The following is an 18239-nucleotide window of genomic DNA, read 5'->3' on the forward strand; positions in this document are numbered from 1 at the left end:
GATCTGAAATTTGAAACACTAATGTCTTTTGGAACTGCTGAGCTGGTCTGCTGTTAAGGCACGAAGGTAGGAGACGCAACCCTGAACTGCCTTTTAGTAAACCCATCGAGTTTGGGCTCGTTGAATTTGTCTTGACGAGTTCTCTTCATGTTTCTGATTGACGAGAACCTGATGCTGGAAATGGGATGTGGCGGATGAAACCCCGAAATGCCGGAATGAAACGGATAAACCGATTTATATTTTGGCTGAAAATCTAGAATGTCCAAAGGTTAATCTTTATTGTTTCTCAATCTGTGCAATTCTCCCAGAGCCAGTTTGTCATAAGGATTGTTAAACAGCTTCCTTTGGCCGAGATCGCATATAGCGACCCCATCTTAAGATAAAATAAATTAAATGAAAGAAGGAAAAATTAAGGAGCTCCTTTAAAAAGCATGAAATAAAATTAAATTATAAAGGACATTGTTCAATTTTGGCCTAAGAACCGATGTGAATATAAATTATACTATAATTTTTATTTATTTTTATATTGTTTAAAACATATTTTAGTATTCCACGGACACTTCAAATAAATAAATTCCAAATAAAAAGTAGGGTCACAATTATTGATGCCTTATAAAATGTTTCCGTCAGCCAATGCTGCCAGTTTCGGAAGATTTCGCAATTTCGGTAAATACGGATCGAATTGAGAACCTCCTTTCCGAAATCGGTTATTAAAATTAGTTGGTAACACTTTATTCATTTAAATACCTAAACTGACTAGCTAGAAAAATACTAGTATTCTATATTTTTTTAAGCGAAATCGCGAATTTCTAGCTTGGCATTCGAGTATTAAGCCCCCAGTACACATTGGCCTGTGTTGGGCCAACCTTTGCGATGCACAAATGTAGTGCCACGATCAAATAGTGTTAACACATTGGAGCATGGCTCATTGCTGCCTGGCAAACCACTTGCGATGGACGTCGAAGTAATTAAGGCTGCGGCTATTTATCTGTACACTATCTACTATATATATTTATATTATACTACACTACTATATTTACTACTATATTCATTTTTACACGCAACACAAAAGTGTACTATTCTCAGCGGTCGGTGACGAACTAAACATTGGCCGAATGTGTAAACACCACACGCCAAGCTGGGCCACGATTCCTTTGATGTGTGCCCAAAAAACCGACAACTCGCCGAATGCGCGCCAACCTTGACAAATGTCCACCAACATGCACCAATACCCCGTGTACACATTGGTGATGGCGTGTATTGGCCACGCTTGGGCCAATGTGTACTGGGGGCTTTATACTTTCGTAATTGGCAACACTGGTGTACTTCAGTCAGTTTGCTAGTAGTCAGTTTGATTAGAATATAATTATGTCAATGGTTTGATTGCTTTGCAACTATCGTTTCTTTTGTGATTTTCTATGCGTTTCATGGTTTTATTCTAACAACTTTGGCTTGATTACGGACTCCGATTAGATTGCGTACTTGGTAGACTCGGCTGTGTGTAAAGGAAAAGGATTTTCCTGGCATTTTCGGATATTGCTCTGTCTGTGATCGAATTTAGTTGTATTATAATTACAACAATGGATGCAGAATATAGTTTATATTGTGTGAATTGTGGATCTGCTGGAGGTTCTTTGGTATTAGAAAACGAAGAAATACTTCGTTGCATACAACAATGGATAAGCTGGGCGAGATACCAAAATTCAATTGAACCCCCTGCACAGTTCTTAGATAATATATTATTGAGAAATATTGATGATTAAAAACCTTTAATTGAATATAAATATTGTTTTTATTACACATCCTCGAAAACCTCTTTCATTGTTATTGGTAAACCTTACTTTAACTGTTAAATTATTTTGTATGGTAATGACATTTTTAGTATGGTCTGTGCCTTCTTGGTTCCGGACCTTCAGTGCCTTCAGTGCCTTCTTGGACCGCGGGTTATATTAAGAAACGTAACGTTGAAAGCAAAAGCGTTTAGGTAGTTGATTTTCATAAAAATTCTAAGCATTTATGAAAACTAGCCACACGCCCCGTCTTCGCACGGTGGCAATGTAAAACCTTAGTGTACAAACCTTCCTCTTGACCTACTCTATCTATTAAAAAAAATCGCACCCAAATCTAAGCATTCATAGGGACAGACAGAAAATGCAACTTTGTAAAATGATAATTGTCAAAGAATTATCTTAAACTTGACTAGGTAGTATCTCTTTTCCTAGTATCTAGTAGAGTAGTCTTTTCCTAGATCTAGAAGAGAACATATAGAGCTGTACATAGTATTGTTGACATTTTGTATAGTGTAGTTTGATAATACTACTCTGATATTTCACGCAAGCTTGGTTATTTTTTATTTATAACCTCAAAATATTAACTTTTTTCGTAATTATTTTAGTTTCCTGAAGTGTCCGTTCGTGAAAACTTATTTCATAGGATTCCATATAATATTAAGAGTTTATAGAAGTCACTTTCCATTCGAACGGTTCTTAGGCAGAACATGTATGGAGCCGGAACAATGTCCTTTAAAAAAACCCCCGACCCAAAAAAGTACGCAATAATTATGACAAAAGGTTTAAAACGCTAAACCCTATAAAAAGCAAAAAAATAACTTTTAACACTACGTAAACTAAATTTTGACGTGTCGGGGGACCGCTTTTTACCTTCATAAATACTTACATAAATCAAATGACACCTACCTGATTACAACATTCGTATTTAAAAAAAAACACGTATCTAAAGTAATGAATTAGAGCGGTCCCCCGACACGACAAAATTTAGTTTACGTAGTGTTAAAAGTTATTTTTTTGCTTTTTATAGGGTTTAGCGTTTTAAACCTTTTGTCATAATTATTGCGTACTTTTTTGGGTCGGGGGTTTTTTTAAATTTTTACTAATACAATAAACGCAAAATAACTATGCCTGTCGCGCTTTCACGCTAAAAGACCTACAGAGAACCTGCAAGGATAATCTCGAGCCTAAAGGATATGTTCTTCTTTTTATAACTGGCAAACTAAATCCCCTTTGCTAAGACTCAGACTTTCGGGCTTCAGAATACCCGTAACGACTACCAAATATTAAAATGACAGCCGCCACCCACCAATACCACATACTTTCTCAAACATGGAAGATCTCTTCATGATAAGATGATCACCCATCCAAACCAAGCATCGCTTAACCTTAAAATCAATCGATATACACATCTATTACTTAGCAACAAGCACCACAGTATATAAACATAACGTAAAGTAATTTCCTATCGCCTTCTGATAAATAACGATATTATTTAGATACAAATTCGAGTTGTCACATAAAAGTCTGGAGTAACGAGGCTTTTCTTTCATATTCGATGCGAAAGGAAACACGCGTGATTGAGTAAATGATGTGTGTGTAACTTTTGCATGCTTATTTGTGTATGGAAAATATTGCTGTGTATTTAGGAAGTATTTTTAGATATAGAAGTAGGTATCCTTAGTAATATTTCAGATGCGAAAGTATATAAGTATGGGTGTTTGTTTCCCTTTCACGCAAAAACTACTGAATGGATTTGATAAAACTTACCAGCACAGTAGAATAATACGTAGGCTACTTTTTATCTGGATGCGGGAAGAAGTTCCGTCAGAAAGCGGGTAAAGCCGTAGGCGTAACATGGTATAAAATAAAGACGGCTGTGCTTACGGTCCTTTAGAAGGTTTGATAAGTTTTACCATACTTAATGACATTCCTACATCTGCCACATCTGAGTCTTAATTCAACCTAGTACTTACTTTAACTATGTTTTCCTTTACCCGTAACGCTGGAGAAAATAAATAACTTTTTAATCGAACGAACCGTATTCAATAGAAACTTCGCAACCAACCCGCCGTAATTTCGCGGCGAAATAAAACGAAAAAACTTCCCAAAGAGTTTTTTAATCAGAACACAGCTTATAGATTTTTCTTTTAATTTACCCCTTGCTTAACTTTAAGTACAGCTTACGACGAACAAATATAAATTATAGCCTTTTGAAGTATAAAGCTGAGCTTTTCAATCCTGAAGTTTCCTCTTGAAACTTAGTAAATTTCTACTTGTTCATGAACTAGGTACATTTTTAACTCCGTGCAAGGAAAGTTGCTGGAACTATAGGGCGGTATAAAACCTCTATCGTACGTTAAACTGAATATATCTGGTGTGAACTGGCTGTAAACCGGTTCGCGGTGGTTTGGCACGCGGAGATTTCTGGATTTTCGAATGCGATGCTAGTAATCGTGGTCATGGAATATCTTTGCTGAGTATGTTTATTTATTTGATATATGTTATCCTGACTGCGCATGTAGGTATTAAACAAAATATTCACTGGGCTATTATGTACTTTAGTTTTTTAGATTGGATCATTCTTGCAGTTATTGAATGAATATTATTATATTAAAATGAGTCGCACTTAAAACGATTGTAGAACGTAATCGGCGCACTCAAAACGTTATGACGACAGTTAAACCATGAAATATTCATTGGGCCATAGGACATTTTGGGAGTGCAGTCGCATTGAAATAAAATCAAAGTGAAAAAATATTAAAACATTTGACCCGTTACTAATAAACGATTTTGTCTGTGCTAGCTCAGAGCTCAGTGTGAACATCAACAGTACGCTTATCATCATTACAAAATTTACCGTAACGAGAGCCGCTCGCAAATGAAACAGCCAATTGCACAGTAACCAGCTGCACAGTTGCACAGATACACAGCAGCACTGTTAGCAGTCACAAAATAATACAAAACAAACAGTGGCGTCTGTTTGTTCACCTCTTGACGTTTAATATCCGTTCAGCTCTCGTATGCACGGTTTGCGGGTAGGCAGAAGTTCCAATTATAGTGACGTGGTCTAAAATGTTGAATTAAATGATTTAATGAGAGTGACAAACTGCGAAATTAAATTTTGAATATTATTTTAAATATTGCTTATGCTTGTTGGGTTCATAAATGGTCAAATCTACACCAATATAATAAAGAGGAAACTATTTTTGTTTATTTATTTGTGTACAAGGGCTGCCAACCGATGTGAAAAAAAATCGTTCACTGTTGGAATGGCTATATACTCTGCCCGAATGACAGGCTATATTTTATCCCGGTACGGATAGTAGTTCCCGCGGGAGACGGGTGAAACCGCGGGAAATTTTCTAGTAAATAATATTGAGGGAAGAGAAACTTTGCTTACCTAAGTGACAATTTAATTCTTTATTCCTTTACAAGCACTAGCGTTTAAAATACTCCATACACACGGAGAAAAATGATCCTATTTACAATACATAGAATGTCGTTGGCCTTTGACGATTTATAGTCACAAAAAAAGCTAACAGGTAATATTGAAAAGTGGGTTTACTGTTTTTTCTGCAATACGCACTGAATATTTCAGATACTATTTGCAGAAACATCATTCAAGTATTGATGTTTCAAGTGCTTTATTACTGATGTATGAATAATATTTATATGGGCTCAGTAATAACGTTCGATAGCTGAAAATGGCACTAATTAGCAACATTAATAACACTCAATTATTACTCGGAGTAGTTCGTTATTTGAAGCTTTGTGCAATATTAAATTACTTCGTCGAATTTAAAATTAAACCGTCTTACCACAAAAACTTTTAAACGTCAGTTTATGCCTTGTCTAAAAATATGTCAAATTATGACCTTGACATATGGTTCATTTTGCAGCTAAAATTTTATTAGACAAGTGTAAAACAGGGTTTAAAGTTTTTGTAGTAAGGCCCAATATGTCTCGGTGTTTTATTTGAACTGATATAAATATTTTGGATATTACGTTTATTAGGTAGTCGCCATATTTTTACACTGAAACTAATTGGAAGAAAACATATGCAGCCTGCGTGTATTTTCTTTCTTCACTTCCTAGGTGTATGGAAAAAAGGGGCTATATGTCTCAAGTTAAAGGCTAAAAAATCAATCTTTCTCGGTTGAAGGACAGTCATTGATGATTTCACCCTCTAAAATTAGCTAAAACAGTAATTTGAAGCACTGACTTATCTACAAAAAGGCAATATTTCTCCTGGTAAGCAATAAATTAGGGGCGAGCAATAACGCGGCGCGGCAATCGGCAATTAACCGGGCAACAGCATTAACTTGACGTATTGCCTGAAATGCTGAAGGGTTAGCTGCCTTGTAGGCACTAACTTAACTTTGCGTTTATTCGCTGACTCGGGGATGAAGTGACATACTTCAATATAAAAAAACTATTCTATTCTAAATCAAATCCATTTACATTATTGTCCGGCCAGTTATTAAAACATAAAACCTACTTCTAATCTACTTCGGTACTACAGCTCTACAGTACGTACCTTGACTTTCGTCGACGATTTACCTATATATTTAAGTCCTGATGAGTGTCTTACAGAAAATTTTGCAATATTTATATTGCGTAATTGTCACTACGATTGTAAATGAACAAACCACTTCGGAAAATCTTCCTCGAAAACGAGTTAATCATATCGTTCTTGATTTTAGTGCGGTTAAGCATACGAAAAGACGTAAAAACAAACTCTTCAATTTTATAGAAAATATTCGTAAATATATGACTAAGTAATAAATATGACTATACTCAATCGCGTGTAGATGTTTTTCTTTTTTTTTTTCTTTAACATTCTGAAGGGTTTACTTATACATTTTAAGAAAAAAACCTCATCTATCCCAGAAATAAGATACACATTTATATACCAACATACTTCGACATCAAAACACAAGACACACAAGATATTCTTAACAAAGCAATCCACTCCACTAAAAGCGAACAAAAATAGCTGTTACCGAGCTGGACCTTATTATATTTGTACACAATATTGTACACGATATCTCGTGTCACGTTACTGGCCTGTCATATTGTGAGACAACGATGTGTCTGTCTGTAGTGTCCGACAAACATTACTTGTGAGAGGTATCCTGTTTCAACGGAATACTGACAAAATTGTATTTTTGTATATCAATACAAATTAATTATGGTGTCCTGCAATGGACATTTTTGCCAATGAAATTAAGCCAAAAACATTGGGTTATTAAAATTTATTTTGAATATTTAACGTTTTAAAATAGCCCTGAATAATCCACTGCTGAAAGTAATCCTCCCCCAAAAAACAAAAACTCGCTTTTGATACACAATAAATTAAACAATACACTACAAAGAACTTGCCTTTACATACGTCACAATAGCCACAAAAGGCCGCTTGAAATCACAAAAAAAGAACCCAATAACTGTTCAATAAAATAACATTTAAACAACACCTAACTTCGACAATCGACAGCCTTTATTAAAGCGACCGCATAAAAAGTAAATATTTTTACTAAAAACATTTTACATTTTCACACAGAATAAAAAGTTATGCGGTGCTACCTCTTATCGGAGTCTTCCCTCATTATTCCGAGCGACATTTTATTAAAATTCTTTGCAAGATGGCCGCCGCTTCACAAATGTTCGCTTTTGTCATACAAGGTTGTTAATATGCTAAAGTATGGAATTGCACTCTTGAAGAATTGTTGGATGAAAAATTGTTTTGAGTTTCATTTGAGAATAGTTGTGTTTCTGTTTGTTCGTGGTATTGTTTGCTGTTGGAATTTTGTTGGGAGTAGGGTAGTTACTCGTACAAGTAGAGTTAAGTAGAATAAAGGATAAGATCAGACGGATTTTACGTAGGATATTAAGAATAATTAGGTTCTTTAACATTCACACGCAAGTTTTTTAGACACACTACATTTAATCCAATAATTAATCTGCGCTGGGAAAAGGCTAGCCAGTCTTTGATACAACAAATATTAGGTATTTTTTATATCTTTTTGCAAACATTTGCTCCTTCACCATTATATTTTTTGTATTAACACATATGAGACTATTTACTTAGAAAAAAATAAAATGACTCTGGCAGTAGTTTGTGTAGGTACGTCAAATACATCTTATCCATAAATATAAATCGAAGACCTTATCACAACAGCAAAAGATTGATCCAAAAATACGATTGAAAATGGTAGTTGAAATCTCAAGTGTAACCATAAATATTGTAGAACCGCGTCTCGGCGACGTGTTACAAAATGTCTTGGAATTCCCGCGCGCCGCCATCTTTTATTGCAGTTCGCCACACTTGACAGTTGGCTGACTGAGCGATGCCTTTGCTTGGAAAGAAAAGTTTTACTTGTCACCTGGTTTCTTTTGGCATATACCAATGTGTATTATTTGTTTGCTTTATATAACTGTATATTTATTTAACTACTTTCGGAAGCCGGATGGTAACAAAAACTATCCTCCTGGGTCAAAGCTAGGTCCTCTCAAATTTTTAGCTTAAATGGTTCAGCCATTATTAGGTTGTAAGTAGTGTAACTAACATGACTTTCTTTAATAATACACTAAGGTTAAGATAGTTTTTCAGATACCCGAGTTGCTTTTTTTAAATAACTGGTTCTTTGTCAAACTAAACATGATGAGGATAAAAATAGCCGCAGATAATATTTCTAACCCTGAAAAAGGCAGTTCAATTATTATGTTCTTGCTTTGATCTTGATCAAGTGGATTAATCAGTCCATTACCCATTATTAATGATCAATGAAAATGGACATACATTACAATACACAAAACAGTTCAATGCATAAATCACTACTCATTTAAACGATTCTTCGTTACGTTATACTCAAATCTCACATAATGACAGCACCATACAGGTAAAAAGAAAGAGTCCAACAGTTTTCAAATTCCATATAGCCTATTTTCAAACTACACATCATACAGTAATTGCATAGCACACGTTACGTGCAAATATTACGCATCAAAGGCTACCCACCTCATTGAGTTCGATGTTCGATGCTCACCAATCGAATAGCAAGCATTCGACGCGATTATTTGAAAATCGACTAATTAGTCGATTCACGCTCGCATCGCAATGAATAGGGCTCTGCTATTTTCTCTTGTATTAATAATTTGAAGCTTGTTTCGTAAATGAAAGGGGTTTGTGAAATGTTGCTATAAACTAAAGTAGGGATAAATTGTTGTGATTTATTGCTAAAGGATTAATAAGTTCTGAAAGTTTTGTGGCTATGTAAATTCGATTTGTTTTTGTCTAATGTTGAACTATTAAGCCGATCTCCAAGAACTATATTTTAAGTTTTTAATTAATCGATTAACAAACGTCTGAATTGTTCAAAAAACGTTAAACACTATTTACTTAAGATATGTTACTGAAACCAGACGTCTTGTTTCAATTATTTTTAAGCCAGAAATTATTGTGCAATTTAACAGTACAATTAATTTCTCGTCTAACACTTAGCAAAGACAAAGGCATCCCACACGACAATTAAACACGCACGCACACAAACAAAACAAAAAATCTCTTAAAAAAAATTCAGACCAAAAAAAGTCTGAACAACGACAAAACTGAAAAGTAAATTACAGCTAGACCCGTGTTGAAAAAAAGTTCATTCATACCCACATACTTCTAGGGGTAACCCAGTTCCCGAGTTGAGTGCACAACATGGAGAACAAAATGACTAGTGGAGATGTCATAACGCAATATCTCCTAAGAAAGCAGCGCGCCAAAATGCGGATGTTCAGGGGACGAGGAAAGTTACAAGCTCCGCCCTTACCACTATGAAACCAACCCGTTATTATCTAAATAACATCATCATCAGATTGGTCGTGATTTGACAAGGAACTCGATGGTTTCGTTAGCCAGAATTAACTGATCATATTCATATTCTTTAATTGCTTTCCACAAGTTTTTACAGGTGTTACTTTCGGCTTAAAGGTATGAACAATTGTGAACCCCGTTAGGGTACAGCAAACTTAGGCCAATAATACGAGTATATAATAAATATACTTATATCTATTTATCATATTCTAAATTAAGATGCCTACGTTACTTGACCTACAGGAAGGCCCTTTTTTTGTTGTCGCTGGGCTAAAATGCTATTACGCATCCCCTTCCCGTCGGGGACGGGAGGGTATGTGGACTCCCCGGTAAAACGTTCCCGGTATACCCACTAAAAGGCCCAGCGGCACTCCGACCTCGCCTGAGTGGAGGGTCTGGGAATCTATGGCATCCAGTCCCCACCGGCGATTGCCCGCCACGGCAGGCCCCTCATTCCTCCCCCTGGTGGGGATGGATCCTTATAATGGTCGGAGCGCAGGGGTTGATCCTTGTGATGCAGGCGGTGGCGCCCCCGCGCCTGTCGCCCGCTGATCACCCCCCAGGGCGGATGGGGACGGAGGTTGTATTCGCCGTCTTCTGCCCCTTCTTCGTCTACGGAGCGGCACCGCGAGAGGATCGTTCTCCCGCATGCGCTCCGCAGCTTCCTTCTGGGACATGATGTCTTCACAGAAGGAGGCTACCGCTTCCCATGTCTCTTCACCTCCCAGCATGGCAGCAATCACGCTGGGAAGCGAGAGATCGTTCCCGACCACTGCCATCAGGGCGCGGCGGGGTTCAGCCCACGATGGGCACACCTGGAGTGTGTGCTCTGCCGTATCTTCCGTGGCTTCGCAGTGGTGACACTGTGGGGTCGCCTCCCTCCCAATCCGATGCAGGTACGATCCGAAGCAGCCATGTCCGGACAGCACCTGCACCAGACGCATCGAAAGGCACCCATGCCGCCGATCGAGCCATCCGTTCAGGACAGGCCCGATGGCATCCAGCGTCCAGCGACCATACGTTGCCGAGGCAAGATCTTCGGCCCAGTGCAGAGTTATTGCCTCCCTTGCCTCCTCACGCACCTCTTCCTTTTCTGTCGGGTCTGGGCGCCGGTTTAGCGCCTTCTGCTCCGCCGTCCAGTCGTACACTCTGGCGAGCACCCAAGCCTCGAGCTCCCAGGGAGGAGTTCCCGCCAGAACGCACGCCGCCGCGAAGCTCACCGTGCGGTACGCCCTCGACACTCGCTGTGCAATGGCCCTTTGTGGCCTGCGGATGGCAGCGGCGTTCACCCTACTGCAGAGTGAGTCTGCCCAGATTGGGGCCCCGTACAGTGCCATACTTTTGAGTATGCCGGCGTATAGTCGTCGGCATTGGTCGCCGGGTCTCCCGATGTTTGGGAGGAGCCATGAGAGGGCGCCCGCGGTCCTCATCAAGCGCGTCGACAGGCCGCTGAAGTGTGCTCTGAAGCACCACTTACTGTCGAGCACTATGCCCAGATATTTCATCTGGGGCTGCACCCCGATGCGGACACCCTCCACATGGATATGGGCGTCGGGCGGTTGGTGCTGCCGAGGGCCATGGAAGAACACGGCCTCGGTCTTGTGCAGCGCCACCGTCAGCCCTAGGCGGGAGATTCTGTCCACCACTTGAGAACCGCCCGCCGAGGCCAAGCTGGCTGCCTCTCCAAAGTTTCTCCCCCTGGCCGTCAGGAGGGTGTCGTCTGCATAGCAGATGACAGACGTGCCACGTGGGAGGTTGCCCCGCAAAAGCCAGTCGAATCCGATGTTCCACAGAAGTGGCCCTAGAACTGAACCCTGTGGGACACCGGACTCGACGGCGTAACGTCGGAGCTGGCCCAACTTGTCCACAAGGAGGACTGTACGGTCCCTCAGGTAGTCCGCCAATAGTCCCCGCAAATATGGAGGCACCCCATGAAAGCGAAGGGCCTCCAGTATGGTGGAGTGGGGAATTGAATTGAAGGCATTGGCTATGTCGAATGACACAGCCAGCAGTCCATCTCCCGCATCCATTGCCTCCCTCACCTGGCCCTTGAGTCGGGACAGGGCATCAACTGTCGAACGCTCAGCTCGAAAACCGAACTGAGCGTCCGCTAGATCCGGGCCGATTGTGCCCAGATGTCTGGTGATACGGGCAGCGAGGATCCTCTCGAACATTTTACCGACCTCATCCAGTAAAACGATGGGTCGGTATGCCGATGGGGAGTCCACCGGCCGCCCTTCCTTCCGAAGAAGGCACAATTGGCCCTCCTTCCATGGCTTTGGAAATCTCTCACACGTCAGGCACGCACTGAATAGGTCCCGAAACCTTTCTCCCATCTGGGAGGTGGCGATGGCCACCACCTTTGCGGGGACGCCGTCCGGACCTGGGGCCGTCTTTTTCCCCCTCAGGCAGAAAACTGCCTTCTCTACCTCGTCCTCCGTAACCGGCGGGACCTCCTCGGCCGATGGAGCCGTACTCTGCGAGGCGCTCATCACTGGTGGAGTGAAGTTGTCCCTGCGCGGAAACAGGGACTGGACCACCCCATCCAGCAACGACGGCTCGAGGGTCTCGGCAACTGGGGGACCGTACGGGCGCAGTTTATTGCGTGCCGCTTTGTAAGGCCTCCCAAAGGGATCAATGTCCAAGCCCTCAAGCATCTCCGCCCTTGCGCGATCCTGGGCTGTGCCCATTTGCGCCGTCAGCGTCGACTTGGCCTCTATGTAGGTTGCATAGAGGCGGTCCTCGTTGTCGAGGTCGCGAAGGCGCCGCCGCCGACTTCTTGTGTAGGCCCGCCTGGCCGCCACACAAGCGGCCCGAAGATCCCCAACTCCTCCGACCACCATAAACGGCGCGTCTAGGAGGCGGACGATGAGACCGAGGCATGCTAGAGTTGCACACCTCGGTCAGGGAGACCCTTAACTGGACCGCTGTGGCGTCCACATCCCGGGCTATTACAGGAGGAGACAGCCAGTCCTGGACGAAAGCCGCCTCCGAGGCGGCCTCCCGGTCTAGGCGGGAGAGCGCCCACCGTGGGAAGTGCGACCGACCCTCCTGGGTCCCCTGGGAGCCCGGGGTGGAAATATCGAACCGCACGTATCGGTGGTCGGATAGCGTCTCCACCAGCTCCACCCGCCAGTCCACTACACAGGCCGCCAAAGAAGGGGATGCAAAGGCGAGGTCCACGATGGAGCCCCCCTGCCGCCGCACGCAGGTGTGAACTGTTCCCCTATTCAGGAGGGACAGACCGGATGACACGGACCAGGTTTCCACCTCTCGTCCTCGGGCATTGGTGGTTGGGTTACCCCATATTGCCGACTTGGCGTTAAAGTCGCCTAAGACCAACACCCGTTGCTGCACCACTCCGCTTGCCACCCTGGCGAGCACTTCGAGAAAGTTCTCGAAGTCCGTGAGAGGGCGGTTTGGGGAGAAATACACCCCTATTAGGGCTATGTCACCCCACGCGGCAGCCACGTATCCCGGTCCCCTCTCTAAGAGTGAGAGGAAGGGGGAATCCGTGGAAGACCGTGCTACCAAAGCAACTAAGCCGTTGTCGTCTCCCAGCCAGCTGCGAGGGACAGAGTACGGCTCGGCAACAACCGCCACGTCCACCAACCACTCCGCAAAGGTTTGAACCAGCAGGCTCTGGGCTGCTCTGCAGTGGTTGATGTTCGCTTGAAGAACACGTCGTCGATGCCCAGCCATCAGTCGGTGTTCATCGCGCTTCCCTCGGTGGCCGGCACTGGAACTGGAGTTTCAGAGGTGGCGGCAGCAGCAGGCCGCACCGGCGCCTGCAGTTTGCCCTTCTTCGGTGGCGGTCGGCATTCCTTGCCCGCCATTACGTGGTCGGATGGACGACCATTGGCAGCGCATACTGCGCAAAGCATGGTGGCAGCCTCGCAGCTGGCCAACCTATGTCCCTCTTTTCCGCAGCGGAAGCATAGCTCCCCACGCTCGGCAGTGGACGGGCAGAGAGGCCGGGTGTGTCCGATGCCGAGGCACTTGAAACAGCGCATCGGCGCATCCTCAAGCACTCGGACCCCACCCGAGCTAAACCCGACCGGGAGGCGGCCCTTAGCCAGAACCGCCTTGGCAGCTACGACGGGGCACTCTAACCTCATAGTGCCCATACCCCTGCGGCCAGGTCTAATGGCTCGGCCCTTGACAGATGCGACGGCGCAGCCCCCCGCCGCCGCAACCGCTGCCACCACCTCCTCTTGCGTGACCGAGTCGTCGAGGTCGGTCACCTCTAGAGCTACACACTTAACGGCCCTCACCACCTTGGCCGTGTCCGCGACAGCCTCTCTGAGCTTCGTCGCAAAGAGGTCCGCCTTGGTGCCGCGTTGAGCCCCCGAGAACTCGAAGATACGAGCCCCCGTTTGGGTCTTCCGGCACGTAATTCTGCCAGCCCCAAGTTCTGCAAGGTCGACGTTTGTACGAGCCCGCCGCAGCACGGACTCGTATGTCTCCCCGCGTTCCGCTGCCTCTGGGGTCAACGTGACCACCACGGCTTCGGTTTTTGGAGGAGGAGCGAGCTTCCTCCTCCTGTCCCCTAAAGCGGCAGGCTTGGCTGCAGGGGGCTCGGGAGCTAACTGCTTACCCTTCCGCTTCCTCGCTACCACCTTAATCCAAGGCTGGTTGGAAGGGGTGGTGGAGGGCAGTAATGGGTCTTCTCTCACCGGTTCGGGAGGGACCGTCTGGGTAGTCGGGGCTAGTGAGGTTTTCTTGCCCTTTCCCTTGACCTTGGTGGTCTTTAGGACCTGGGGCTCCGACTGGTCTGGAGCCGTTGAGGGCCCCGGTGCGATGGGCATCCGTCCAGGTGCTTTATCCGCCGCGAGTGGAGGGCGTAACCGCTTCTCCGGCAGGAGCCGATCCTCTATGCCGGCAAAACAGGCCCTGGTGAATGCTCTCTCCTCCATTACAACCTTACGGATAAGATCCTCAAGGTAAGAGGAGGCAGGCATCGTTGCTGTACCTTCCGACGTCCCCTCGGGCCGAGTCGTGGGCTCGGCAACGCGCGCGTGCAACGCGGACACCTCTTTCTGCAGGCGATCCACCTTCGCCTGAAGTTGCCGCGTCTCATCGGAGGTGGTGCGCTTCGCCAACTCCTTTACAATGCCGAGCAAGCTCGCTGCCCGGCATTTTAGGGCCTTCTGGAAGGTCCCCTTCAAGTTGGAGGACTTGGAGGCGACCTCTAGGATCTCCATCTGATCCTCCAGAGCCATGCGCTCCATTTCCTCCACGGAGTGGTCCGCGTAAAGGACACTGGAGGCGTCGTGGCTGGCCCTGGCTCTGCTTGGCCGGTCGTCGTCTTCTAATACCGCCCTCTTCGCGGGCTTCTCGGCTGCGTCCTCGGAAGAGCCTCCGGATCCCCGCTTGAGGAAGGCCCTCTTCCTCGTACGGCGGGTTGCAACGCCGCTCGTTCCACTTATTTGTGACTCCGTGTCGGACAAGTCGGTCGACACGAGGTCACTACCTCTCATGAGACTGACCGCGGATGGTGCGCGGCTGGTCTCTGATGCCGAAGCATCTCGAGATTGGCCCTGAGAAGGGCCTTTGGGTTGGCCCTGAGAAGGGCCTTTGGGTTGGCCCTGAGAAGGGCCTTTGCGGAGACAGCGCCCGGAGGCGGCCCTCACAGGACGTGGCATTGCCACCCACAATATCGAAACGCAAGACTGTTGAAGATGTTTCGACGCACAGCGTTCGTTAGCCGCCGGCCTGCCACTCCGTTACGGTGGTCAGGCACGGCGTTGCCCAGGGGTCACTACGTGGAAGTCAACGCCCTGACCTACCTTCCTCATGGCATCTCCGCTATCGTTCCTTCCTCCGTGTCGCACACACACATGCATGAGTTGAGAGTGGAGGCTTTATTTACATTGGTACTTGTTAGTTTAGTGAGAGCTTTAGATGTTCCGCTGTTTTTTAACCTTAATTGTTTGTGGGAAATTGCGGGGAAATTGTGTGGGCTGATGTGTTTTTGTTTTTAGAGATTTTAAATACGGAATGGCACATATAGTATTTAATATATTTTTACAAATCAAAGTGCAAAAACATCATATAAATAGATGAACCTCTATTTCGGGAACAGGGTCCAAGCAATCTACTTACTAATATTATTCAGATGTACGAACTTGCTTTATTAACTCTCTCATTTGCATTTTGATTATATTATAGAAATAAAGCGTTCAGCAACATTTTTTTTATTTATTTCACTCATCAAAGTTTTGATTATGTTTAATGAACATGCCAAATAGATCACACAGCAAACAAGGACATTTACATCATTAGGAGCCTTTGCCTGCAAAAGCACATCCATGTTCTACATACGTGCTATACAGAAGCTATACAACGCGATACGCAAGCGACGTGCGCTCATTACCAGCTTCCATTGTATTTAGTTCTGTTTGTGTGTCCCAGTTAAAATGCTTGTAAATATACCCTGTGAAAGGTCTATAATATATTTTCTCACTCTAGAAAAACTGTGTAATAAAAACATCCTTTATCGATATGGGAAAATAACTTAAGTATAGTTTATAAAATCATCGTTTAGCAGTGATGTTTAGAAAAAATAAGAAAATATCTATTCCATCTTCTATACTAAAATAATACGAAGAATAAGAAACATTTTCTTTTGTAACTTATTCCGAAACTACTGAACTGGTTTGAAAAATTATTTCAATGTTGGAAAGCTACAATACACCCGCGTATGATATATATGTTATCCGGGTACGAAGTGAAACCACGGCCAGTTGCAAAATAAGTAAAATACAAAATTATCAACTTTAACATTTAAAAGCACAAAGTATATGCAACACTATATGCATAAGTATATGTCAAACTAAGTTAATTTTCATTTGTTTGTTTACTAATTGTGTGAGGTAAACCACGGGAACACAAAAGGACAGGCGAAGTGCGGTGACTAACTATGTACATATGTATGAAGGGACACTAGAGGTGCACTTATCTAATAGTCTGATGTGGCGAATGTTACAACGTTATTAAACTATGTATGTAAACATTGAGCTGGAGAGGTGTAGCTCGTGAAAAAAAGCAAGGTTTTAAAAGAGTATGTGTTATTTATACATAGTAGTGTGTATTGTGTCTTACATACGTGGAATAAAATGAAAAAAAAAAAAAGTTTATCTTTCAGTATTTTTAAATATCTAAGACAAAGGTGTACTTCCTATATTTTTACCTAAAAAAGTCCAGGACCTATATTTTTATTAAATTCACAAATAATTTACTAAACCCTATGCAAATCATGAAATTATAGTTGTACGTTTGTGAGGCTAAAATTATCCCTTCAGATAATACAAGTAGCTTATATCTCAACAAATTGCTTCCTAAAACCTTGTTCAAAAACAAAACTACATACACAAATAAAAGATCATTACAATCCAATCAGGCGCACTACTAATCGACTACGAGCTACGGCGTAGCGCTACGTATTCGTAGCACGCTCCTTCGTAGCGAGTTAGTGGCCGTGTTACCGTAATGGAATTGTTTACGTATAATGTTTTCTGTTACATACGTGGTTGGTTTGCTGTTACATACGTGGTTGGTTTTCTGAGATATTGTTACTGAATCTTTATAAGGAGAAATTCATATGGTCACGTATATTTTCCAAGCCGTTACCGTTACCGTTACAGCCTTTTTATCGTCCCACTGCTGGGCACAGGCCTCCTCTCACGCGGAGAAGGATTGAGCATTAATCACCACGCTTGCTCAATGCGGGTTGGTGATTTCAGACTTTATAATCCAGGTTTCCTCAAGATGTTTTCCTTCACCTTTTCATCAGCCATTGGTGTCTAAGATATACTTAGAAAGTACATACAAACTTAGAAAAGTTGCATTGGTACTTGCCTGACCTGGAATCGAACCCGCGCCCTCAAACTCGAGAGGTTGGTTCTTAAATTATTTTCCAAGCACATGAACCTAAATTATGACTTACTCAAACAAAAACTTATTTGAATCCCGCAGAATATAAACCTATTTTTTTAATTTTGTGACTGTTAAATAATAAGTAATTCTTAGTATATTGTACTTATCTTAATTTCGTGATCTGTTTTTAGAAAAGCATTAATATTTTTTGGCAAAAATAATATAAAGCTCAAATTACAATATTTCTCAAAAGCGTTAACAATTAATAACGAAGTCTAACAAATTGTAAAAACTGGGAATCGAACTCGGGACCTAGGCAATAACTAAATAATACGCATCACATCAGATATTAATAAGGTAATACTTTCAAAACATAATAATTTAATCACAGTTCTAACAAATAAACTTCATTAAAAAATACCAGAAACACACTATTCACTAAAACATCACTAGTTTCTGTAACCGTAATGGATTTCCAGTTAGGTACAGCTAAAACTTATTGATTCTGAAACGTGATTGGGTAGCCAACGAGAAATTGTATTGCCTTCTAAACCCTGGAGACTAGTGGTACAAAGTGGAACTTGCTACTACTTCAGTATATTTTTAACTATCTTTTTTTACGTGGAAGTATTTTTCTTTTTGACCGACTTCAAAAAAGGATGTTTTCAGTTTACGTATGACGTTTGTGCGCGATTATCTCAAGTTTGGTT

The 18239-nt window shown here is 43.0% G+C and overlaps 1 protein-coding gene across 1 annotated transcript in view; it reads left to right on the plus strand.

Annotated features, from left to right (window-relative positions):
* Positions 1-18239, plus strand: part of LOC110373154 (uncharacterized) — a 188893-nt gene that overhangs the window by 138251 nt on the left and 32403 nt on the right. The gene's annotated exons all lie outside the window — the stretch shown is intronic.

The sequence above is a fragment of the Helicoverpa armigera genome, chromosome 7 (genome assembly GCF_030705265.1).
Source record: "Helicoverpa armigera isolate CAAS_96S chromosome 7, ASM3070526v1, whole genome shotgun sequence".
Lineage (NCBI taxonomy): Eukaryota > Metazoa > Arthropoda > Insecta > Lepidoptera > Noctuidae > Helicoverpa > Helicoverpa armigera.